The sequence below is a fragment of the Trematomus bernacchii genome, unplaced genomic scaffold (genome assembly GCF_902827165.1).
Source record: "Trematomus bernacchii unplaced genomic scaffold, fTreBer1.1, whole genome shotgun sequence".
NCBI classification, from domain to species: Eukaryota; Metazoa; Chordata; class Actinopteri; order Perciformes; family Nototheniidae; genus Trematomus; species Trematomus bernacchii.
Genome location: NW_022987641.1, coordinates 5,125,394 through 5,146,930, shown reverse-complemented (window position 1 = coordinate 5,146,930; position 21,537 = coordinate 5,125,394). Strand labels below are relative to the sequence as shown.

General features: G+C 39.9%; 1 protein-coding gene across 1 annotated transcript in view; it reads right to left on the bottom strand.

The window, feature by feature from the left end:
- The window catches only part of chrm2a (cholinergic receptor, muscarinic 2a), an 89,643-nt gene extending 81,461 nt beyond the window's left edge, over positions 1-8,182 (bottom strand). Inside the window, exon 1 of the mRNA XM_034133629.1 lies at positions 8,041-8,182. The gene's annotated coding sequence lies outside the window, so the exon portion shown is untranslated. The remainder of the gene's footprint in view (positions 1-8,040) is intronic.
- Positions 8,183-21,537: the final 13,355 nt, after the last annotated feature.

Genomic DNA, 21,537 nt, shown 5'->3' with positions numbered 1-21,537 from the left:
GGTTAATCTCGCCCCCCTCCGACGTAAGCGTGACGTATGCGGTTCTTGCTTCTAGACGGACAACTTTTTGGTGCTCGAAACGAACCGGATTCCGGAGCTATGACGCTGCTCCGCTGCGGTGTGAACAGGAAAACCCGGTGCTTTTCAAGCACCAGCACCGAACCGACCCTGAAACACCGTTGGTGTGAAAGGGGTAATAGTGAAGCTTGAGAGAAGGAAGTGAGACATGAGTCTCAGACGCCTAATGTAATATATATATGTAATCTCGGGCTATGTTTTCTCTCTTCAAGTAACCCGGTCATGTTTATGCTTTGAAAGTATCTCATGACCTTGTTTCCTGTGCAACTTGGAATAATATTATACGTCCGTAATTTCCTCTTTGGGTCCCCAAGGCACCGCACAAACGGGACATTTGTTTTCCGAGTGAAAAAAAAGGGACATTCACCAAATGCCATCAAACTAGACAGTGGTATTTACTACCATTAACTGGGTTTTGTCTCACGTTTACTTTGAAATAGACAGTGTAGACAGAGCCTATAAATTGAACCGGCTGACCACATAAAATGAAACTACAGTTTACAATGCCTCGGGGCATTAAAGAAACACAGGATGAACCCAGTTATACCTGAGGCAATAAACAGGTCTTCACTTGCAAAAGCGCAGGAATAAAGTGAGAGCTGACACCGAATCCAATAACAATAACAGACAATGATCTTCACTGGAATTCAAAGCCTGCACCACTTTTCCATCACATTGCTGGCTCAGTGAGTGCTATAGTGTCTGTTTACCATTTGATTTGATCCTGTTGAGTGTGTACACAGTATTGAACTTTGTGTCAAGCTGTCTGTCTTAGAGGCAGCTCGCTTTGAATTCATGCATGTCCTTTATCTAGCTTTTAATGTCAAAAATATCATTTTTCAGTAAAGTGTTGGAATGATTTTTAGACTAACTGCCCAAATGTGATTGTTATTGTCACCTGTGCATATAAGACTATTTTTGTAACCTTAAAAACAACCCCTCAAGCTATTTCAGCAAATGTTTTTCTTTAAATTAGTGATTATAATAACTGTGGCAGAGGAGACAGTCGGAGCTCTTGTGGTTGTAATAGCCTTCCTTTTATTAGAGTGGAAAGGAATTGAATAGCCAATGGAGAGATATCTTTCATCGTGAGATAAATTGAGGGGGAATGTGGTGTTCCATTTTCACTGGCAGCGTCTGGTTAATGGACATGTGTTGGTCACAGGGGAGCACATTTCTTAGGAAAGCCCAGGGACACATTTTGCAAACAGAGAAAGATAAAGATTGTAATTACCAAATGTAATAAAGCACAGATTTATCTTTTTAACAAGGATCTGTTATCAGATTAATAAAGGTGGATCTTTCATCATGTGATATTTTTTAAGGTGTGAGTCGATGAAAATCACGCACAGTCATTCCAGCCAAATCCGAACCTGAGAAAATGGGATATTACACAGCATATGTATGTAGCAACAACTTTATCTTCAGGGTTTTAGTAATGTAAGGCAGACAGTAATTATGAAAAATTGAAGTCCAAATAAGATTACACACATTTTCTCAAAAACGCATTAAAGTACATTTAAGAAAGTAGCTGTTTATGGTGGCTATAACTGAATAAAAAAGACTAACAGTACCAACATAGTCTGCAGTGATGTTAGTTCCGTGAGGCTGTAATTAGACATTAGCACGGTAAAGGCTCACTATTTCATAGCCTACTGCTGGAAAGTAGATACATGTACTGTATGTTTACCATGTTTAATCAAGTAAACTAGACTTTAGGGTTATGTGTACTCATACAAACCCTGTTGTGCAAGCCTCCTTAGTCACGATCCAACCATTTGACCAGATGATAGAGCTTGATTAAATGGTAACGGACAACTTAAATCATTCAAATTCATCCTGAACATGACATGAATGTCTGTACAAAATGTTGTGGTAATTCATCCAACAGATGGCAGGACATGTCATAAAAAACAACCTTATGGTGGCACTCAATGAAAAACCCAGTAATCAATCCATTTAAGCAATTTAAGATCAAGCAAACTAGCCTGTATTGTTTTACTTATTAACATGGTGGACTGACCAACAGACCATCAGACTGTATCCTGACTGAACAGCCGAATAACAATTATAAGAGGGCAGTGATTCATTATTGACGTCAATTACATTGTGCCTCCATTTGGCAATAATTCCTGTTTATCAGCTGCATGCAGGCCTGTAATTAGGACAGCGATACCTTCAGGGGTACAGTTTGACTTTTATTGCCTATTCAAAAAGAAGGCAGGTGCCAGCAGCTCATTGACTTGCAGTTAAAAGTAGATGGATTAACACTTTGCTACTTCTTATGCATCACACATACAGCAGTGTAATCTGTATGAAATCGACACAACTCTTAATGCGCTGTTGTAGGTCATGTATGTGCGTCCTTGTCTGGTGTTTGAGCATAGTCTGCTTTATTTTCCAATGATCTCTTGGTATGTCCGAATTATTATGAGCTACTTTTGTATCTGTATCAGTGGCTTTTGCTTCCCAGAACAAGCAACCTCCTGTCAAATACAGAAAAGAGCAGTTTTAGAATCTGTAAACTATGGATTTCGTCCCCTGAAATACCAACCGCCCTTCCTGTTGGCTAATTGCTTGTTAGTGCTTCTGGCCCACGAGTAGAAAAAGTCACATCGGGCTACTTCAAAAAACACCCACACGAGGAGCATCCACAGCAGCACAGAGAGATATTAGGGCACCCTGTCATGTTGGCACCGTTTACAAGAACCTATGTCACCAGCCTGAGCTTTTCCCCTGTTCCTAAAGGTGCAGCACAAACATTAAGAACATAATTTCCATATCTAGTTGTTTCCTTTTTACATACCGAACTTGAAATGTTAATCTCGCTTTGTTTAGACCCCAACTGTGTGTGAATGCATACTCTATAGGTCAGATGGGAAGCGCTAATCTACCTTTTTATTATTGTAGTACAATCTCTCATCATGGAGGAATTAGGCCTGCAGGCAATTACAATAACCCCTCCAGAGCAGACGAGCACGCTGCATGTTTTATGGAGCCAATGATGAAGGCAGAGCCAGAGCTTAAAGTCGCCGGCAGAAATTATCTCCTACTGAGGTTTAAAGTAATTAAGAGCATGAAATGGCCGCCTGACATTGTTGCTGGATGAGCGGCTGAGCTGAGGAACACCTGAGGCTTTTGGAAGCAGAGAACATTCAAAGGGATCTCGAGGGTCGTACTACACCTGCTGCTGCTGCTGCTTGGAGTTCACAATTCAGCATCACCACGGTGACCTGTTTCTGTGCGAGAGCACGGTTGGAGCAGACCAAAAACAGAGCTTACGGGAATATTGGTTTTAGGTGGTCATTAACAATGTAAAGAAATACTAATGCTCCAAATCTACTGAATGTGTAAGTAAGCGATTGTTTGTTTATAAGTTTACTATATCCACAACTTGTTTCCACTGCCTCCAGGTGGCCACAAAATGTGTCAATGCATCAATGCAACTTTAAAATAACTATGAGACGTGAACTATAACCGACTATATCATCACATACTGTAGGTACTACGACCTTAAAGAAAAAGAATATTGCTTCTTACACTGCACTTGTTTTTATGTTATCCCCAGGTTGCACATATTACAGCAGTGTTAAGCTATGATTTACTCTGTGTGAAACACATCACCTTCATGACCGCAACGTGTCATTTTACGTGCGGTTTAAGTGCCACTGAATCAATTTCTTTGTCGATGAAATATGCTGACACGATGCTGTATGTAGTGCTAAGTCCATTGATTCCAAGTCTTTTGTTACAAATGCAATTACACTGGTTTGTTTCGTCTAACTATTTCGGTCTGCTAGATAATGACCTTAAGGAGGAACCTCCCTCCTCCCATCTTTTCCAATCAATGCCACTTCGTGCAGTGGTTTAGCGGCACTTCATATTGTAAAGCTCTGCAATCACTCAGCATCTGATAAGAAGCCCAGCTAAAGGCTACACTAGCCATTTGGAAATCTGATGATGAAACCATATATAGATAAATGCATGAGTCAAATCAACCTGTTAGTCTTTCCCCTGGCACAACCTTAACCACCCATACGTACACGCACTTGTAAACTGCATGTTCACTGTGATGTAACACCCCTTCACAAAATCTCTTTTCCTCTCTTCCACACAATGTCCACATATTAGCAGAGCCAATCTTCTCTTTCTGCTCAATTACACCTTTCTGCAACACCCAGCTAATGCTGCACGGACTGCCCGGCCCATCCACACAGTGCAAAAATAACCTTTTGAATTGGGCAAAAATAAAGAAAATAAGGGTGTAATGATAAAAAAAAGCGATTAGAGCAGTGCAAATAGATGAGCCTACTGCGGTTGAAAGCGTGATAATTAGACATTCCTTTCTGTGTGTGCCAGCTACACAGATTCACTAATGTGCACTGTGCAGCCGCTCTACAACCAAGAAGCTTAGGTCCATGGAATGAGGCACCCCACTGGCTAAATGTAACTTTTTACAAAAGCAACGTTGCCTCAAACACTCTTTCCACCGCTGCCAAAAGCACAGATTTAGGAATATGTGTGCATGCATGCTATGTAGGAGCGTTGGCATGAGCCTCCTCCTTCAATCTCTCCTCCACTCTCCGTCCTCCATGTGAGTGTGGCCAAGAAAGAGTCATACATTTTGTTTTGTGTGTGTGTGTGTGTGGATACACATTTAGCAATAAAATATTTCAATGTGAAAGAAATCAGCAATGAATCACTCAATACCTGTCAATGTTCTGTTTTCACCACAGGGGGCGATAAGCTTCCCTTTTTAACACAGCTGCAAAAATCTGTTGTTGGTGCCTCAAACATTGAAATTCTATGACATTTGAATGTACATCTGTCATTTGACACTTATCTGCATTAACCAACATGCCAATAAGCACTTTTCATGCAGAATCGATGTCTAAGCACCATACACAAATCAATGCATGCCATCATTTGCTATCACAGAGAAGCACCTATAGTAAAAATGATACACAGTCCATAATATCTCCATCACTAATGTAATATCAATAGAGTTAAGGGGGGGTCTTTGGAAAAAGAAAAAAACGAGGCCACATGACTGACCTCGATAAACATCAGTTGGCCAGCAGCAATTGAAAACCCATCAAATAACTGTCACAGTGCATCCAAAACTCATACATCAACATCAGGATGTCAAAGAGGGTGATAAGGAAAAGGCGGAGAAACTTCTGCAAACTTGCAAAGAGATGGCAGCACAGATTGGTATGCAGCCTTATTCTAAGGGTTAATATTTGTTTTTGATGGACGTAAAAGGTTGTTAACGTGCGCCAAATTCTGAAGATAACTTGAAGGAAACTAAGGCTGAGGACAGTTAAAAATATAATAATTCAGAGAAATTGATTTGACAGTTCAGAAAAAAACATTGTTTACTGGTTGTATGATAATTACATTTTCTCATTTGACAATATGACTATAATGTGAATTCATGACAAATTAGCATTTAGAGGTTTTTTTTTATTAAAGAAATGATTATTCCCTGCTCCTGTTTTCTTTAAAAAACACAATAGGCAAACATCTTTATGTACAAACAAACAAATGGCTCTTCTGTGAAGCCTTTGGTTCAAGAAGTGTAGCAGATGGCAGTCATGATCAAGTATCCAGCAAAAAAAAATCAGAAGGAGCACCAGATTATGTTTGTTTCTTTAGCACTGCATCTGTGATCAGTTTGATTTACCTTGTGATCCCAAATTTGGATCAGGATTTTTGCAAGGGGGATAAACATTATTTTGCACACAAAGAATCGACCCTTAAGTATTCACTTGTTCCCCTGAAGTGCTGTTTTTTTTAAAACAACATTGCGTGGCTGCAGTGATGGAAACTTTTGAATGGATTCCAGACAGAAGCAAAATGTAAATCGTCTTTTTTGTTGGCAAGACACCAAATCCGGTTCCTAATTGGAGATGTGCATGAATGTGCAAGAACAAAACCAGCATCGACCTACACACGAAAATAAGGCGACATTAGTCCTTTTTGTTTACCTGTCATCTCTTCAAACAAAACCAATTATAGCGAGCTACTTAATCAAGGTCAAGCCACATAAATCATTCGCCCACTTCACAATAAAATGATAAAAGTATATCAACTCCCTGCACAGTTTGGTGCTATGGGTGAACTGTAACAGCAGCATTTTAATTTGGGATCCTGCTGTAAATATCAATAAGCCATGACAAAATAGTACATATTAAATAAAAATCACAAAAGAGAGAACAAAAAGTCCTAAAATGTATGAAACAAGGTGGCTCATATACTGTAAAGCATACTTTCTCAATGCAAATGGGGAAATAACCAAATAATTAATAAATAATCAGATTTTCTCTTTAAGGTAACAAGTCAGATTACTTTTCATTTTTAGTTTTACCAGCTGTTCTTACCCAACTCTCCCTCTTAAATGTCAGATTGAAGTAAAATGTTCCAAAACCTACCTCTATCCATCACAAGTAACCCTCCTCCATCGAGTTATCCAGCCAATTGATAGGGAAAGAAGACATCTGCCCCCCTTTTCATTCACAAGGACGCAACCATTTTCTGTAATTGTCAGCCTGATTCCTCAAAACAACAAGATATGCAGCTGAAGAAATTGTGGCGAATTACGGAAAGCAGCTTGATAAATCCCAGCTTTACCTCTGTGAAGATCGGGTCCTCCAATAGATTTGTGCACAACAACATCAAAGCATGATAGAGGAGAGTCACTCTGCGCGTAAAACATCTCCACAGTAAACCCACAGTCACACAATCCGACACAAAGCTGTCTCAAGTCTGTTCCGATGCGCTTTTACGCAATAAGGCGCATCGGAACGCGAAATCACCTCTCATTCTATAGGTTTCTAAGATCAAAATGCATGTACAGCAGTTGAACTGGTGTCTTTATTGACTTGAAAACACAGCAATCATGTGGCAGCTTAAAAACATGCATTTATGTTTTTGTCCGTTTGCTGTGGAGATCAAACGCGTTGAAACCAATAATGGTTGATTGGATTAAGGAGACAAGAGGAATCTGCTCCTGGGAAAATACATATTTACACATATCTACATATGCTGTATTTAAATGATAAGACACCAGGGTTTTTTCTTTTTTAGCACAGATTTATCATCAAAAGAATGTCGGAGAAAGCAGCTATTTTGTGAATGGAACGAGATTAGGTACGCTTTTATCCAAGGTGCGTTACATTACCATGACACCATAGATTACTGTTAAATGGGTGTTTCTTAGTATACAAATATAAACAAAGTATTCAATTCTTAAAGAAAAACAGTTGGAAATATGGTTAACATGATGATACAACGCGCAATCGCCTGTTAGTACAGGGGGGTTGGATGTAATTGATTAGAAAAAAACTAATGATGGCATTAAACGATACTACAGCATGGTTTAATATGGAGACTATTTCTGCTTGGTGGACTATGTGAAATAAACCAAAAGTTCTGCTCTCCTCTCTCCGTCCAAAATGCGCATATGCCACAGGCAGCTGTGGATCAGCGTAAAACAGCTCGTTTTCCTTGCACTCACCATGCAAATCTTCCACAGATGTAAATATTGTCAGGCATGTTTTGTACGCGATATTTCAGCCGATTACATGACATCGACTTTTACCTAGATATATCTTCCTGTAAATATAGTTACAGAGTTGGCTGAAAGAAGCAACTTTGAAATCGTAACGAAAACAGAGTTTTTTTTACGCGCTGGAGGATCATGATCACAGGTGTCTACAATGCTGATCCTGTATTTGAGAAGTCTCAGGTTCTATCCATGGTAACAACTAGTCCCTTCTATCCGGGTGTCCTTGGGCAAGACAACTAAATGAAACCTGCTCTCTGCTCACTCACGCACTTTATCTACTGCTCTGAAAGAGTCCAATAAACCTTCTTGAGAAATATCGATTCATTTTGGTTCTATCTGAGAAAACAAGCTCCAGTTCATAAGGGGAAAAGATTATTCAGGTATCAGCTTACCTGCTTTCATGCTGTCAAGCTGGTGGCGCCTTTTGGTTCGCTTCATCGCACCGAGGCTGCATGTGTGAGGACATGCTTCTGGAGACAGGCTTTGGAGACGAAAAGCGCCTCGGCTGCACGGGAGAAAGTGGGAAGGTGGGGGAGAAGTGTGCGCGCCTGTGTGTAAATGTGTGTGTGTGTGTTAGAACAGAGAGAAGGAGAGAGAGAGAGAGAGAGAGAGAGAGAGAGAGAGAGAGGAGAGAGAGAGAGAGAGAGAGAGAGAGAGAGAGAGAGAGCAGAGAGAGAGAGAGAGAGAGAGAGAGAGAGCGAGAGAGAGAGAGAGAGAGAGAGAGAGAGGGAGGGAGGGACAGAGAGACACAGCTATAAGAAGTGGTCTGGTATTTCTTTGCCGATAATGACAGTCGTTATTTGCCTTTTAAATTCAAGGAAACGGGCTGAGCGTGTCCAGCAACACGTGATATTAAACAGAAAATCGCCCAAAGCCTTAAATTGCATTATTCGCCAATATACCAATTAGACCTCATGCCAGCAGGATCAGACATATGCTACCAATTTTCAAGGGAATCATCTCATTTAGCCTCGGACTAGGTTCAGGGTACTGACACGTTTTGCATATGTATGTAAAGGCTAATTAACTGTGATGTGATTCGTATCAATTCATTTGGATGTAGAAAATGAAAAACAATGCAGATTAGACGCAGCTTTACGCACACTTCTTTTTACTTTCAGCACCGAGGAGAGCGAACATTTGGAGAGAATGTTGAAAAACGTGCACACTTACTGTATACGTTTTAATTCTGAAAGACTGAATACATCGGGTACTTTGAGAGGACACTATAGTCTCTGTAACACGATCTTCTTATGGTATCCAAAGCCTTCTGCAACTACACCAAACGCACTGTATGTCTTTACATGTCTTGTAAAACCAATTTCCACTGTGTTGGAGACCAATCTGTTCCTGAATATCTTAAAACAAGCCAAAAATAAATGACTACAAAGTTACACTTGATTATATACATTATCTGACACTTATTTCAAATGGAAACAAACTAATATAGACAAAAGAAGAGTTTAGATTTGTGTTTATCTTAGTCCCCAAAGGGAGCCTGTTGCTCATCTGAACACATGGCCAACAAGTCCTGCTCTTCGTCACATTGTTTACAACATGAACCAGGAGCTGCTGTCTCTCCTCTCTCTGCAAACAGCTGCTAAAGCCCAATGACTCGTTTTATCATAACGGACTGGCACTTATTGAGGATTTACCCGCTTAACACTGTTTGAAAAGGAGGATTCCTGCCTGATTTATTACAACGTTGCATTTGAGAATAGGGCTGCTGGTATTAAAGGCTTAGTGTGATTTGACATTATTTAGTATTTACTTTTGAAACCTGCTTTAGAGCCAAAATTGTTGGGGAAAATAAACAGAGGATGGGAATGTTTTACTGACATCTACTGGGGAGAAGAAAATCACAAAAAGCTCTTTAATAGATGTATAAATGTGTGTGTGTGTGTCCAACAAGAAAGCCTCTTCTGCCTGTCTTTTCTCCTCAAACTCACAATTCTATCACTCCAGATGTTTCCCATCACCATCAAAAGCCCTATGTGTTTTCAAATAGGGTAGAAAAAACAAGCCATTAGGCAGTTTGAATCTTGCCATCCTGAACCGTAGCTGTCAATTAAAAAGTATCAAGTGGCAGTGATTTGGGAAACACATACATCCTGTACTTGAATTATTTAACAATGTAACTCTTGTAGCAACTGAGAAGTATAAATGGGTGCGCTGAGGTTGCATTTAAAGTAAGAATTTACTTAAGAACAAAAATAAGATGCAGAAAGAATGGCGGCTCTCGCTGTGACAGATGTCAGACACAATTTTACATATTTAAAGTTTTGAGGGAATGTATTAATGGCTCATGTACAATGCTCCAGGTGGGGTGCATTTTATTAGCACTACAATCAGACTTGTTATTTATCATTTTCTAAATCCCATCTGATGGCCAGAGCCAACAAACATCTTGTTTGACAGTTAAAACATCCATCACATAGTTATACCTATTAAGGTGTCTCACAGTCTATGCACATGCTTCTTATATAAGTGTGCTACAGTAAATACTTACTTAAATGGCCACGGGCAGATCATGTGTTGCACCTGTCTCATGCTGATGAACATGTGAGCCTCAAAGGACAGTTAGAGTGCAGTGCAATTATTTGAGGAAAATCACAGTTTTTAATGGACTCACTAATGCCAAAGAGTGAGAGAGACACAGTGAACAGAGTCGTCTGACGCACCATCTTGTATATGGCAAATACATCAATCTCCATATGTAAAACTGGGTGTTGATGTATTTTTATCCATAGCAGCATAGAGCTGTCAAGGCTGCGGTGTTCTTCTACTTCACCTGTCGGAGCTGTAATGTATTGTGCGGTTAGCTCTTGTCCTCATGTCATCTTAAAAAAGCTTGTCTCGTCTGATGCTATATTTCAGTTTGTCTACAACACCATCCTGTGTTATACAGAGCATCTGTATGCCTTCTTCTCAAGGTGTTTTCTATACCTGTCTAACGTTTAGTAATTGTTCTTATTGACCTAGTCACTCACAAGGCAAAAAGAGGAGATTCAAAAATGCGTAACCTAAGACATTTAAATATATGCAACGTATTTGATTTAAACATAAACACATTTGGAAATATTTTTTCTGAAAGAACATGATTTTCTAGTTATTAATTCAATATCTCAAGTGTATTCAGAGAACATGTTGGATGCTATTTCCTTCGAAAGATATCAAGACAGAATATTATCAATAAAACATATTGTTTTAAGCAAATGCTTTGCCTAGAAATAGATTTTCAAAAGGTTTATTTCACTTAATTTTCACTAGGACCTTTTCCCCAACATGAAAATGTGTTTTTAACCCATTTAATTAATAATTAAAGGTTTCAGATTATCTGATACATTATCAATGAGGCTACACAACCAAGTAAGTGTTATTGGAGCAAATTAAAGTGCTTTAAACATCCACTATACACTGATAAAAAAAACTGTTAATTAAATGAATGACACAGTTCAAAGTTCAAATATATGCCTTTATTATATTTGTATTACTTCAATAAAAACTGATGCATGCACAAGAGTTTGCAGTGTTGGTTGGAGTTGTCCCAGGCAATGTATCATTGAAGTGAAAATTATAATTTAAATTTTGTTTAACCAAACAAAAAAAGAAAGTGCAGTCATGCAATGGCTATAATATGATTAAAACGATACGTTATACACAAAAAAATGCTAATTGGAAAATAACTCTGACCCAAAATGACCAAAGGCACCAGGACCAGGGTACGCAAAAACTAGGAATGCAGGTTGAAGTGGAAAAAATAAGGATTTTATTTACCCAATATATAGTTTTAGGATGGGTAACAAAATCAATTAGGATGAAAAAAAAGGTGTATTGTTAATAATATACACAGATATAATCTAGCATTATTGAATAAACAAAAACCGTCACCAAAATGGGTGACTTTCTGTGTGCTCTTCTATCCAAGAGCATCTCACATACACACCGCAGGCATTCATATCATACTGGCCAGTCCATTGTTGAGTGCAGGGGGAAGAGGCTCTAAATATGGGCGGCTTAAATTACGTGGCCTCTTTAAACACCCCTCAGGGTTTGAGGGGAATGGCGTAGTCCAATTAGCTGACACATCTATATAGGCAGGTGGTTTTCATCAGCTCAGCCTTTTGCCAGGAGCAAGGTGAGCTGCAAGACACTAACAACAGGATTAACACAACACAATAGTTATTTTAAACAAGATTGCGTGCACTCAATCTAGTAAAAATAAAGAAAGAAAATTGTGTTTGTGTATGTATGATGTAAAACAAAAGCATGCCCTTTAACTAGTGATGGCGAGATGAAGCCTTATGAAGCTTTCCAGCAAATCGGTTCACTAAAGGTTCATCTCATGAGGCTTCATGTGCACACAAGACCCCCTGTTGGTGAACAGGTGTAAAACCGCCAAATATTACTTGTAATCTTCGTAATCTTTGACATACTAAAAATACTGTAATAATGATACAAAAGTGTAAAAGATGTTAAATGTATTTGTAATCCTGTATGAACAGAATTTTGCACCAGAAAGTGTCTTAAAATGACTGTATATAACAGTGTTAATTTTGGCAGCTATTTTTGATTTAGTCTTTAGACGAAAATGGTTAATAGTTTTAGTCATTTCTATCCTTCATAGTTTTAGTCGACGAAAACTCAAAACGTTTTAGTCGATGAAAAATGTAATTTGAGTCAACTTTTAGTCTGTTTTCTCTCTTTAAACCAATTCAGTTAGGCAAATACAGGTATCTGAAATTGGAATCAATGTGACAGCATCAAGTGTTGAAATTCGTAAAGCAACATTTCACTCTCTTAACACTTTACTTGTGTAATATCTAGGGATGGGTATCGTTAAGGTTTTTTAACGGTACTACTACTCTTATCGATACTGCTTATCGATCCGGTACTTTAACGGTATTCTTGTAGGTACTTTTTGTTATTTTTTAAAGAGAAAAACTAAACATTGTTAACCGAATTAATTGCTTTATTTAAATGTGAAATAAATAAAATATATAATTATATTGTACTGTACTTGAGTAAAATGTTGAGGTACTTGTACTTTACTGGAGTATTTACATGTTTTGCTACTTAGTACTTCTATTCCACTACAGTTCAGAGGTAGATGGTGTACTTCTACTCCACTACATGTATTTAATACCTTTAGTTACTTTACAGATCTGGATGAATGATGTGAAATATAATGAAGTCTAAAGACTCGGACACATCAAGCCGATTTTGGCCGTCAGGCCGACGATGAGCGTCGACACGCCCTACTCAGATTGGTGTGTCCCGCACCGGCGTGTCTTTTCAGCCGTGCCGACACTTTTTCGGCCGACTGCCCACCGATTCATGTTGAATCGGTGGGCAGTCGGCCAAAGGCTGTCGGCAAAAGAAATCACTCTGATTGGCTGTTCAGCTAGCGAATCAGTGCATGAGAAGCAAAACGGAAGTGAGGGACCCAAACAAACTATTAAGAAGGCAAATCTGAGATTTCATTTAACTCCAGCTCTCGACACAGGTTTGGGAAAGCCCCAAGAGCTTCTCGTTGTAGAGTGAAAATGGAACGCACACGCTATTTGTTGTTTGTTTATATCACGCCGTCTGTTCTTCTTCTCTCGGTTATCACGCAGTCTGTCTTCCGGTTGTTGCCTCTTTTGAATGACGAATACACACTACCGCCGCCTGCTACTACTATTGCCACTCACGCATGCGCAGTTCGTACGTGCTTCTTGGCCGTCGGCTGAAGTCTTTGCGGTGTGTTCCAGTGCAACACATGGCCAAGACGCAGAGACGCGAGGCGACACAACAGTCGGGGGTCCGTCTGTGTCAGTTCTTTGGTGTCAGCTTGGTGTGTCCGGGCCTTTAAATCAGACTTTAGTTCCACCTGGAGTAAATTCACAAGCTACCCTGCAGTATACAAAGTCATTAAAACTAGCTGCACCTTTACCAGCTTTGAGAACACTTTAATGATCAATCATGATAAAACATATCATATATATTATTCTGAAATGGACCAATCTGCACAATGACTACTTTTACTGTCGCTACTTTAACTATATTTTGATGATAATACTTTTCTACTTTTACTTGAGTAACATTTTGAATGCTGGACTTTTACTGTAACAGAGTATTCCTACACTCTGGTACTTTTTTACTTAACTACAAGATCCGAGTACTTCTCCGACCTCTGCAAACCTGATGTGACAACGTTACTCGTAATTGGGGCAACAGAGCTACGAGTTAAGGAAGTCGAAAATTGTGCATTTTTCCGACTGAATATGACACCTTTTGGCCGGCTGTTTGGACAGACTACTCTACTCGTGTCAACACCCTTACGCGAAAACACTAATGCAAACGAGCTTTGTCCACATCGAGCCTTGTAGAGTGTCTCTATACTCTCTGAACGCTCCGTCCCCGGCAGATCTCTGTGTGCCGCTGCAGCGTGTCTGTTAGGCCCTGCCCCCCGCACACAGAGAGACACAGGGAGATCGCTCTTCTGGAGTGAAGAGAGCGGAAATAATGATATTGCAAGTTAGAAACGTAAGATGCATTTTGACAGACAAGACGGACACTTGTGGGAAAATATGCTGCATTTTGAATGTCCGATAGTCCACCATTAACACCTTAGTCCCGTCTCGTCAACGAAAACTAAATATACATTTCGTCATAGTTTTCGTTATCAAGAATCTATTTTTAGCTCGTCATCGTCTCGTCTTAGTCATGTAAAAAAGGTCGTTGACGAACATTTTTCGTCAGTTTTCGTTGACGAAATTAACACTGGTATATAATAATAATAAAAACAATTTAACAATATAGTATTTTGTTGTTATATCTATACATAAATAAATATAAATGTCTGCTGCCTTATAAAGACAAAAGAAGCAATATATGTTCCGATCAGTTTGAACCTAGGGTCCAGTAGCGTTGCCAATGACATGATGCTCATAGATTGGAGCGTGTGGAGCCTCTCTCGTAGCTGCCTTAACAGATGTTCTCTCATTTCTTTGGCCACTGCTACTGCGGTTTTTGCCATCTCCTCTTGAAGCATTTGCTCCAGCATTTTGAGGAGGGGCACAACCTTTGAACCGGATACCTTTTTCTCCTCAGAAAGCTCAATAGTGGCATCATTGAATGAAGACAGCAGAGAGGCACCCACTTATGGTGGTGAACTCAGCAGAGGTCAGTGTGGTGATTTCAGTGTTCAAACTGACTAATGCCGCACCAACTGGTTCTCTGAGGTCCACCAGACACTGCAGCATGTGAAATGTGCTGTTCCAGCGGGTCTCCACCTCTGGCAGGAGCTTCAGTGTGGGCCTTCCCAATTGCTTTTGCACCAATACAAGCTTCTCCTTTAAAAAAAGATGAAAGGTGTATTTAATTGTCAAAGTAGCAGTAACATAAACATAGCATTATTACTATTCATTACTAACCAATGTAAGACAGGTCAAAGCACATACCTTAGCAAGGGTGCTGCTCCTGAAATATCCCACCAGTTGTCTTGCCTTGGCCCGAATATCACACAGCACAGGGGTCATGTCAAGAGATTTTTGAACTATCAAATTCAGTGTATGTGCAATGCATATTGCATGACGTAGCCATAATTGTTTGCCACAGGAAATCATATTGGATGCACCATCTGTCACAAGACAAGTGACCATGTCTGTGATTCCCCATTCCTCCATGAGTAAGGCTTTCACTCTGGCCAGGTTTTCAGCAGTGTGTGTTTGGGGGAATTGTTGCACTCCTAACAACACAGAATTAAGACGTGTGTTATCGTCAACAAATGGCAGGTTACAGCCAGATAGGCGTCCATATTGATGGACATCCACATGTCAGAGGTCAGGCTCACTGCAGCCACCTTCTGCATTTCAGCTATGGCATTGTTCCTTTCTTGAACATACCTGGCCTCCACCATAGCCTTAATAGCCTACAAGAGGGGAAATCACTGGTTAATTGTCAAATGCCATGAAAAAATAAACAATTTTGCTCTATACATGAAGTCTTACACACCTGCCGTGTGGGGACAACATAGTTTGGATCCAATAAGGCCACAAATGCCCTAAATCCCACATCCTCCACAACACTGAATGGCTGGGTATCCATCAACATCAGGTTGACCAAGGCCTCATTCAGATCCTGTTTTCTGGTAACCCAATTCCTTGGAGCACAATAAATCAGAATCAGAAACACTTCACCTTTGAATAACATAGAAAAAGTAAAACAATTAACCATACAAAATCTAACATAATACATCTGTGGTAATAGACTATGAAGGTTTCTCATTCCTCTAATTTCCCCTCCTCGACTCCTCCGGTAGTGACCCGGAAATGGATTTCAGCGCGCCATGTTGAAGGACATCTAATTTCTCTAAATGCACATTGAGGACCGAGGATCGAGCGTCGAGGAGGCTCTCTGGAGGAGCTATAACCGAGGATACACTGATGGTTCCTCCGCGGGTCCTCCGCGGATGTATTTCCTGCAACAGTGATGTTTAAAAGAGTCGTGACGCACGGCCGGACTTATCTCAGCCAATGACAGCTCTGCATGCATCCCCTGGATATTATTTTATTAACTGCTTTCATCGCGACGCGATGTTTACAGTGAGAACAGCTGTAAGGTCCGTGCAGAAAGCAGAGCAGTGTGTATCATATAGATCACTCAGTATAACAGGCCTACATTACTCTCTTTAGATAGATAGATAGATAGATCGTACTTTATTGATCCTAAATTGGGAAATTGTTTTTGTTACAGCAGCATAAAAGGCATTTTACAATAAAACAAAACTACAAAATATACAAGAATAGAAAGAAAATAAAATAAAATAGAAAATAGAAAATATACATGTCGAAATAGAAAATATACATGCAGATATTATATATATATATACAAATATATATATATATATTCAAAATATATGGAATATGGAGTATTAAATATGAAACAGATTATGTATGAGTAAAATGTACAACGTGGTTTTATTTCAAGAGAAACTATGGAGCAGAGAGTTCTCTTCCAGCCAGAGGTGATTTGTTGTACAGTGTTATTGCAGTGGGCAGGAATGTTTTCCAGTATCTGTCCTTGTGACAGGGGAGCTGCAGCAGTCTGTTGGAGAAGGAGCTCCGCTGACTGTCCAGCTGCAGGTGGAGAGGATGGGAGGTGTTATCCATGATGGACAACAGCCTGTTCAGTGCCCTCCTCTCCACCACAGCTTCAAAGGGGTCCAGCTTGATGCCGATGACTGACCTAGCTTTCCTGATCAGTTTAATGATCCTGCTGGTGTCACCGGCTCTGATGCTGCCCCCCCAGCAGACCGCAGCAAAGAAGAGTGCACTAGCCACAACACTGATAGAAGATCTCCAGCATCTTACTGCATACGTTGAAGGATCTCAGCTTCCTCAGAAAATAGAGTTGGCTCATCCCCTTCTTGTACACAGCGTCAGTGTTGATCCTCCAGTTCAGCCCATTGTCTAAGTGCACTCCCAGGTACTTGTAGACCTCCACAACTGCCACATCCTCTCCTAGAATGCACAGGGGCAGAGGATGTCCCTCCCCTTCCGGTGGACCTCCATGGGACCTTATTTCGGAAAAATTATGTATTGAAGTCAATGGAGAGAGAAAGATTATCTTTCGATCCCGTTGAATTGTGTCACGAATTACACATATGATGTTTGTCAATTTAAAAGATAATTTTGCAAGTCAAAAAAAAAAAAATGTGTCGGAAAACTGTGAAGTAACACATTTGTTTGTGAAACGCTCAATGAACTACATCTCTGGTCTCACAGAACAACACACGTCACCAAGATGGCCGTCACTACTGTCTTGTCAACAAAACGATTGACTACCCTCACTATCACCACAATGAAACACGTCCTGAAGAAAGTCATGCAAAGCTGCCTGCCTGCCTTCCTTTGATTCTCTCTGAACTGCCTGGTCTTTTTAATGTTTAATGTCAACCATTTGTGCAGATAGCATGAAGTAGAGAAGATCGCTAGCGTTAGCGTTAGCATTTCTCCCCCGGGCTTAAATTGTGTATTATAGAATGATCACACCGGTGTGACAGTACTCTTCAAAGGGTTCACGAAATATGACTACTACTCTTACTGTTTAACATTTTGGGTTACTTAATGTTACTTCATGTTAAGGCTAATACAAATGACAAGGCTGTAATGCTAACTAACGTGCTAGCTACTAGCTAGCTTGATCCAGAGACTCCTGGTCCTTTCATCAGATGGGAAGCGAAAGAACGAGCAAGACCCATTGCTGGTATGAACAACCTGGTACTAAGCACACAGGCATCTTGTTAAAGTTATCTTATCTTAGCTATCTCTTAGTGGAGGAAAACAATTGTGACATCACTTACGCGACTCTGGGATTTGTAGTCTTTCTAGTTGCGTATTTTTCATAGTCTTATATTTCAACAGTTTTACAACAAACTGTGACTTTTTTGACATGGAAATGATTTTTTTAAGATTGACAAACATCATATAATTCATAATTCATGGCACAATTCAAACGGGATCGAAAGATAATTTTTCTCTCTCCATTGACTTCAATACATTATTTTTCCGAAATAAGGTCCCATGGGGCGGAAGTAGATGGGCGTGACTTCGCCACTCTATAGAGTGGCGAAGTCCCTCCCCTTCCGGTGGACCTCCATGGGACCTTATTTCGGAAAAATTATGTATTGAAGTCAATGGAGAGAGAAAGATTATCTTTCGATCCCGTTTGAATTGTGCCATGAATTACACATATGTTGTTTGTCAATTTAAAAGATAATTTTGCAAGTCAAAAAAAAAAAAATGTGTCGTAAAACTGTGAAGTAACACATTTGTTTGTGTGAAACGCTCAAAGAACTACATCTGATCTCTGGTCAACAACACACGTCACCAAGATGGCCGTCACTACTGTCTTGTCAACACAAGAGACTACCCTCACTATCACTACAATGAAACACGTCCTGAAGAATGTCATGCAAAGCTGCCTGCCTTCCTTCCTTTGATTCTCTCTGAACTGCCTGGTCGTTTTAATGTTTAATGTCAACCATTTGTGCAGATAGCATGAAGTAGAGAAGATCGCTAGCGTTAGCGTTAGCATTTCTCCCCCGGGCTTAAATTGTGTATTATAGAATGATCACACCGGTGACAGTACTATTCAAAGGGTTCACGAAATATGACTACTACTCTTACTGTTTAACATTTTGGGTTACTTAATGTTACTTCATGTTAAGGCTAATAAAAATGACAAGGCTGTAATGCTAACTAACGTGCTAGCTACTAGCTAGGTAGCTAACTTGATCCACACACTCCTCTTTCATCAGACGGGAAGCGAAAGAACGAGCAAGACCCATTGCTGGTATAATAACAACCTGGTACTAAGCACACAGGCACAAAGTTATCTTATCTTAGCCAGCGCCATATAGATAGATTCTATCTATATGGCGCTGATCGTATATATACGGTATTCTACGTGTATCGTAGTGTCTCAATTGTGACATCACTTACGCGACTCTGGGATTTGTAGTCTTTCTAGTTTCGTATTTTTCAAAGTCTTATATTTCAACAGTTTTACAACAAACTGTGACTTTTTTGACATGGAAATGATTTTTTTAAGATTGACAAACATCATATAATTCATAATTCATGGCACAATTCAAACGGGATCGAAAGATAATTTTTCTCTCTCCATTGACTTCAATACATTATTTTTCCGAAATAAGGTCCCATGGGGCGGAAGTAGATGGGCGTGACTTCGCCACTCTATAGAGTGGCGAAGTCCCCTCCCCTTCCGGTGGACCTCCATGGGACCTTATTTCGGAAAAATTATGTATTGAAGTCAATGGAGAGAGAAAGATTATCTTTCGATCCCGTTTGAATTGTGCCATGAATTACACATATGTTGTTTGTCAATTTAAAAGATAATTTTGCAAGTCAAAAAAAAAAAAATGTGTCGTAAAACTGTGAAGTAACACATTTGTTTGTGTGAAACGCTCAAAGAACTACATCTGATCTCTGGTCAACAACACACGTCACCAAGATGGCCGTCACTACTGTCTTGTCAACACAAGAGACTACCCTCACTATCACTACAATGAAACACGTCCTGAAGAATGTCATGCAAAGCTGCCTGCCTTCCTTCCTTTGATTCTCTCTGAACTGCCTGGTCGTTTTAATGTTTAATGTCAACCATTTGTGCAGATAGCATGAAGTAGAGAAGATCGCTAGCGTTAGCGTTAGCATTTCTCCCCCGGGCTTAAATTGTGTATTATAGAATGATCACACCGGTGACAGTACTATTCAAAGGGTTCACGAAATATGACTACTACTCTTACTGTTTAACATTTTGGGTTACTTAATGTTACTTCATGTTAAGGCTAATAAAAATGACAAGGCTGTAATGCTAACTAACGTGCTAGCTACTAGCTAGGTAGCTAACTTGATCCACACACTCCTCTTTCATCAGACGGGAAGCGAAAGAACGAGCAAGACCCATTGCTGGTATAATAACAACCTGGTACTAAGCACACAGGCACAAAGTTATCTTATCTTAGCCAGCGCCATATAGATAGATTCTATCTATATGGCGCTGATCGTATATATACGGTATTCTACGTGTATCGTAGTGTCTCAATTGTGACATCACTTACGCGACTCTGGGATTTGTAGTCTTTCTAGTTTCGTATTTTTCAAAGTCTTATATTTCAACAGTTTTAAGACAAACTGTGACTTTTTTGACATGGAAATGATTTTTTAAGATTGACAAACATCATATGTGTAATTCATGGCACAATTCAAACGGGATCGAAAGATAAGTTTTCTCTCCCCATTGACTTCAATGCATAATTTTTCCGAAATAAGGTCCCATACCCCGGAAGTAAGTGGGAGGGACTTCGCCACTCTATACATCCATGGTCAGATGCTTCCGCCAAGATCTGAATCGCTTCCTGAAGCAGTCACGTGGTATCGACAGGCAGCGAGGCTTCGTTTGTCATCAGTGACGTCACTGGCCCAAAATAATAATAATAATAATATATTAATTTTGTTAGAGCTTTTACAGGTGCTCAAAGTCGCTTTACAGAGATAGTGAAAACAATACAAGCCCGTTCACAAAAAACGTCCGAGATGACGACACACGCTCCGAAGCCTCGGCGCTATACGTAACATCAGTGACACATGTTAAACATGTGTGGTTGTTTGTGAGGCGTGTAGCCTTCACAGCACCACATTGTTATAAGAATAATAAAGGAAACACTGCAGGAGATTATATTAGCGTCATTAACATCCTTCATTATTTGTTATAGGCCGTTGACAGCTCATTATAGTGAAGCAAGGAAATGATTCATTGGCGCATTCTGTGAGGCTACACAGAGTTGTATGAAACTGCGGCCTTCATGAAAACGTTCAACCCTGGAGTCAAATTAATGTTGCATGGAGCCACTGGCTCCTTGCTGTGAAGCTATGGCAATGTGTTGGAAAGACAGCTGTACTAGATTAATTAGATACAGAAAAGTAACAGATACCAATCTAAATGTAAACACACTACATTCACTTTTGCTGTCACTCACAGGCAGCTAGCAAACGTTTAGCTCACGTTAGCTAGTGTAAGCTATCAATGCAGCAGTCAGAAATACACAAACACACACAATTATTGTTTTTCTCGACAACTTACCTTACTATTTTTCAAACTACGATATAAGGCTTCACGAAACCCAGGCGCCTCTCTTCCTTTCCTCTGTTCACTCAGGAGGTGGTCAGCGCCAAGCCGAGGAGCAGAGCCCGTGCGGAAGTGCCAAACACTGCAGCTAAACAACGGGAGCAATCTCCAGACCCCACTGTTAAAAGCACAACTTTACAGCTGAAATAAACATGTTAAATGTCTTATACACAAAACGTGTTTGGTATCTT